We start from the raw sequence: 6,000 nt of genomic DNA, 5'->3' as shown, positions 1-6,000 counted from the left end.
ACCCTAAATTCAGAGTGCCTCAACCCTAAATTCAGAGTGCCTCAACCTTAAATTCAGAGTGCCTCAACCCTAAATTCAGAGTGCCTCATCTCAGAGATTTAATTTTCTCCTGCCTGGAACTGCTGCAATTCCTTTGACTCATCCTAACTGCTCACAGCTAGAGCAGGCTGCCCCACACAGGGCAAGCCAGTGAAGGGGTAAACAAGGAGAAACAGCAAAAGACGACGTGGACTTTTGCTCTTTCAGAGGATTCTGGACGTCTCCTGTTGTCAGGTAGGTCAGAAATAGCCCAGCTGCCTGTCCCTGTCCCTCCCTGTTACTGTGAGGGCTGCCCTGGTGTGCAGCAGGCTGAGTTCAGAGCTGTTGGGATGTCAGAATGATCCTCCACCCCTCTGCAGAGATGCCAGTGCTGTCCACAGGCATCAGCTTCCCTGCCAAGGAGGAGCTGGCAGAGCCCTTTGCCTCTTACTGCTTCATCCTCGGCTTCCAGCTCAGCCCAGGATGAGGAAGAAGAGGAGCAGGGTGGGGAGCACTGATCCCCCAAAGGAACAGGCAGGACACAGGTGTGTCCCAAAGCCATCCTGGTGTGTCCCAAAGCACAGATTCCCCCAAATCACACATTGTCTGTGCAGTGAGCACAATCCCAACCCCAGGGGAGGAGGGCACAGATGGGCAAAACCCCTTTGACTTCTGGGACCTGAGGCTTTCCCAGCAGAGTGTTCTCAGTCCCTGCTTTGCAATGCTGCCATAAATAAGGGGGTGGATGTTGCTTGTAAAGAACTGACCCCACAGTGCCAGGAACTGCACAGGAGGGAGGGTGCAAACCTGGGTGGGGCCCTGATAGTCCTTACAAGGGACTCACCAGGTCCTGAGGACCAGCATCTCCTTCCAAAGACTGGAAGGCTTGTCCTAAATGCTTCAGAGCTGCCTGGCCACACAGAGGTCTTGGGGAAGAGTGACTGATTCAGCTCACAGATTCCCAAATCCTTGATGAACCAGCTTCTCCGTGCAGCTCCTACTGCATGTCCAAGTCTAATTCCTTGGGCTTAGCAGGGCACGTGGGTTCAATGGCTCTGATCAGGGGGGAACCCTCATGTTTACCCCTGAGAATCTCTAGCAGAGATTCTCCAAGACTTCAGATTCCTGCTTCATTTCCTCCACAAAACAGGATTTTACTGCCTTTTTCCCAGCTGGACCCAAACTGTATCCTCTCTTTGCCTGCCAGGAAGCCAAATAGCTCCAGGAATTGGACCCACTTCTAAGCAGTACAAATGAGGTCTGGATGTAGTGGTCAGTTTTTAACCAAAGGCTATTCTTTGGAGTGGATCCTTTTCCTTATTGCTTGACTTTTATCCCTTATCTCTATCCTGTTAGGAAAGCCCAGACAACTGGGAAAGGCCAGTTTTAAGAGAATCTCCTTAGAACTGGGTTTCCTGAGGAATTTCCACCGAGACAATAAGCTGCCATTTCCCATTGAACAGCAAGTTCTCAGCCTTGAGAACTCTCAGCCTCTCTCAAGAATTGTAGGCTCTTAACATGTCAGTCTGGGAGAGAGAGAGAAGAGACAATTTAGAGCATCCTGCAGGCACAAACCCACAAGAGCCAGAGAAAGCCTCCTGCACAGAGGAGGTTCTGCATTTGGACAGCTTTCCCAGCTTGTTTGTCTGCAGGATGTCTCAGGGAGGAGCCAGTAAAGAAACGACCAAAGCAAAGGGTATCAGATTCCCTCCCCAGGAGGCTGCTTTGTCATCTGTTTTGCTTATTTTACCTTCTGTCCCCAATTTCTTTGAGTCCCAGCAGTAATTGTTGAGGCAGTTTTACAGCCTCGTGCCCCTGCAGCTCTGACACGCTGCTGGGTGGGTTTTGGAGGGCTCAGTTAACTCCATCATGACTTTTAGCAGCTTGTTTGGACAACAGTGCTGTTCATCCATCCCTGCCTCACCTTTCAGGCATAAGGAGAGGCCACCAGGCCATTATTTTCCCCTCCCAAGCTCGTGCCCTGGGAGCCACAACCCATTGATGGTCAGGAATAGAGCAACCCCCCCCCCCAGGAGAGTTCCTGCTCCCATCAGCTGTGTTTTAGGTGTGCTCTATTTTTAGAGTCTTCTCTAAATCTTGCCAGGCTCTGGGAGTTCTCAGCGTGGTGGGTGGGGGGAAGCAAGGCAAAGACAGTGATGGATGGGCCTCTGAGCACCCATCAGCCCATCCAGCCACAACAGGAAAGGGAAGCAGAGGGTGGCTGCTGAGTTCCTATCAGGAGAGACCGCCTGGCCCCCACTTCAAGTGCAGCTGCAGGAGAGCTGGCCAAGCTCTGCTCTCTGCTCACAGCCTGGAATTCAGGCCGGAGTGAGGCCGATTTTCCATCAGCCTCAACACCCAGGTGACAGCTCGAGCCTCTCCCCTCCCAGCTCTGCAGCTTTCCCGTTCTCCCCCTCGTGCCAGCAGCCTTTGGGACTAGAGAAGCTTGGCTTCAGGATAAATACCATCCAAAAACTGGCATGCTGGGGTGGAACAGGTTCAGCACTGCAGCAGAGGAGCACAACTGCACCAGTCTGGGACAGGGATTTCCAGTTATTTCTCTGCTCCAGGCTGCCAGAAAGGCACAGACCTCCAGTTCTGGGGTTTATAACAGGGCTGCCTCCAAGGTGGGCTTTGCTGGGGGCTCCCTTTGCATCTGGAGCCTTTTACCCCCTCTCAGAAACAAGGCAAAAACACGTGAGCAGGAACAAAGCTTGGAGCACAAGGAACAATCCCCCTTTTTGTGTGAAGCCAGCCCGGCAGCCAGGCAGTGAGTGGGAGGAGAGGGAATGAGTCCCTGTGCTGTCAGCAGGGCTCCTCCAGCCCCGCTGACCTTGGCCAGCTCACTCCACGCTCCTGGAACACTTGGAAACTTGTCCCCCCATGCTGGGCAGCGACAGAGGGAGCACAGCATGGGATCAACTCTGAGTCAGCTCCCAAGTTTCTCCTTCAAGGCATTGATTCTTCATTTTCCATGTGTTCATCAGGTTCTGGAGGTGCGGGCGCCTTGTGGATCCAGGCTCTGGTGCACAACAGCCACAGACAGGATGGGACAATCCACATGCTGACTTTTCTGGCACAAAAGAGCTGAGCCAGTGAGGCTCCTGGAGCACTGGAAAGCTCAGGAGGGAAAGGATGTGGAGCAGGACACACTCTGTCCCTGGGCAAGGCTGCTGCTGCCCTCACAAACCAACCCTCAGGAGCTGGCAAGGCTCATGTGTCCTTTTTCACCATCACAGACTCAGTTTGAGGTCATTTTATCGATTAAAGGGGTAGAGGAGGGCTGGTGAGATTTCCAAGGACTGAACAGTCACTTGTTTCTGTGGGAAGGGACCAATTCCACCCTGAGCCACCCAATGCAGGCAGGAGCCTCACTGCACCTGATGCCAGCACTGGGGGACTAAACCCTTAATATCCAACTTGAACTCACTCCTGAAAAGAGCCATGCTGAGCTCTGAGAGGGCAGGATGAAATCAGAAAGTAATAAGGGGGAAAAGACTTCCTACCATCAACAAGTTGCTGTTTACAGTCAAAGGGAGGCAGATTAGAAATCCTGTGGCATAAACAAGCCCGAGGGAGTGGAGGGTTCTGCTGGGAAACACTCTGCCTGACTCTTCCTCACTGCAAGTCCTGCCAGCCTTGTGTCCTCCCATGTCACACCAGGGAAATAGCTGCAATTCCAGCAGTCCATAAAGAAAGAGGTGACTTGATGCCATCAAAACAATTCCCATCTATTTTGGGGATAAGAGACTTTTGTTCCAGAGCTGGGTGCTGTAATGCCTGACCCAATGATGAAAGGACAACAAGAGCACAAATATTCCCCCGCAAATAAGTGGCACTGTTGGACAGAAATGTCCCCTCTGCTCCCCACCCTTCCAGGGAGGCTCCTTCTGCAAGAGGAATTTGCTTCTTCAGTCAAGAAAGAAGAGGCAGGTGATGTGAATGCAGAGCCACATCCACACTCCTCACTTCCCAACAGGAGAGAGGAGTCACATCAAATCCAGTAAGAAACATTACAAAAGTTGGAAAGGAGTTGAAGTCCACTAAGCTAAACAAATTAGCCTCGTGGAAATCTGCCACTGCAGCAAATTCCTAGAAATGGTCTTGGAAATCCCCCCAAAAATGTGATGGGTCACAGGGAATGCCACTTAAACATTCAGAGAAGTAGAGTATGGGAACAGCAGCAGAGCAACAGCTGCACTCACACTAACACTGACCCACATCTCTGTGCATGATTAGACTCAAATCCTGGTCTTTACTGAAAATCTGCAATTCCAGCTATTCCTGCCCTCCCCAGCTGAACCAAGAAATGAAGTAACACTTACCACTTCCACAATCATTTTCCCTCCTGGCTCTCCAAAGAAGAGGAGAGCTCTGTGTGCACAGATTTACATATGGATGGGATGCAGGGCAGAAAAAAAGGGAGGGAGGGATCGTCACCCTCGGGCACGTTCAGCTGGAAATTCCAGGTGTTTCTGTTGCTGTTCAGGAGAGGTGGCAGGGAAGGCTGTGTTCAAACTGGGCTGCTCAAAGTGTGGGGCCTGCCCTGATCCCTGGTCCTGCAGAGGAAATCTGGCAGATCCTGTTTTGGAGAGTTCTCCCACACATGGGGCTCTTTCTGCCTCTGCTTCCTGGCACCTGTCAAGGACATTGCTGTTGTGATACTCTGCCAATAAAAGACACTCAGAGCTTCTCTTCTCGTGTGTTCTGTGCCTTTCCTCATCTCCATGACTGACAAGCTCCTGAGAGGCCATGGCAAGCTGGTCAGGAATGGAGGTGACACGTGGAACATGATGGAGAGGTGTCCCAGAGGGTAAACAAGGAAAATTGATGCACGATGGACCTGTGAAACTGAAAAAAGCACCTTTTTCCTGCAGTCTTTCCCCCAGATTATTTGTTATTGCTTGCATCATCATTCATGTAGGCTATCAAGATTGCTCTCCCTGCAGGAATTCCCTACAAATCTCCAAATTCTGGGGGTTCTTCCCTCTTCTCTCCTGCTCCTTCAGACGAATCCATGGCTGGATGTGAGGGGACACCCATTGCTCCACATTTCAGCAGCAGAACACAGCAAAAACCACAGTGTTTTCACCCCCTTATGTCAGACCTCTGACCCCAACAGGAATCAAGAGTTTTCCAGGACTGTGGATCAAAAAGCAGACAGTTTTAGTGCAGGGATTCCTGGAATCATTTTTGTTACAGTTTGTCATTAATCAGGATGACAAGATTTTCCTGTGTTGCAGTTTTGGAAGGAGCATGAAAGCTGGAGGCTGAGCCACGTCGTGTGTGCTGCAGTGAGTATCCCAAATCCTCCTGGAGCAGATATGGAGGATGCCAGCAGGAATGCAAAGACACTTAATGTCCCATGGTAGACCCTAGGAAAACATCCTGCACACGAGGGGGGTCATGAGCTCAAAGAGAAAGTGTTTAATTTCTGGTTGTGAACGATCCAGACGCAGGAGGAACTCCAACAGTGACCTCATGGAAATGTGTTGTGCCAGAGGAACGCTTGGCCAGGCTTTGGAGGGAATTTTCCTTGTCTCCAGAATGTTCACGGGGTTTTGCTGAGCAGCCACGTCCAGCAGGACTGATGGAGAGATGGTGCATCTGTTGTGAACAGCCCTGCCCTGGGGTACAGTTACACGGGAGAACAACCTCCACCACCTGTGGGTTGCTCTGTTCTATCCTTTCAGTCTTTCCTGGATAAGAAAGGGGACTTGTTGGTCTACAGCTTTTCCCTCTAACCATAATTATTGGGAATCCATGAGTTGCTGTGAAATGGTTCAGCACAAACACGGCTTTGTGGCTTTCTGGTGGAAATGGGGGGATTCTGCAGCTGCAGCATTTGTACTCCAGGAAATCTCCACCTGTGTTTTTCCAGCTCATGTGTCACAGCAAACCCCATTCTCCATCACTGCTGTCTTGATAACACAACCCCCAAAGGCTCATCACAGCCTTTGGGTACCACACTGGAGGGGCTAA

This window comes from Neopelma chrysocephalum, unplaced genomic scaffold (assembly GCF_003984885.1).
Source record: "Neopelma chrysocephalum unplaced genomic scaffold, ASM398488v2 Primary Assembly neopelma1_180, whole genome shotgun sequence".
Lineage (NCBI taxonomy): Eukaryota > Metazoa > Chordata > Aves > Passeriformes > Pipridae > Neopelma > Neopelma chrysocephalum.
The sequence above is the reverse complement of the archived record's forward strand: the minus strand, read 5'-3'. Positions refer to the sequence as shown.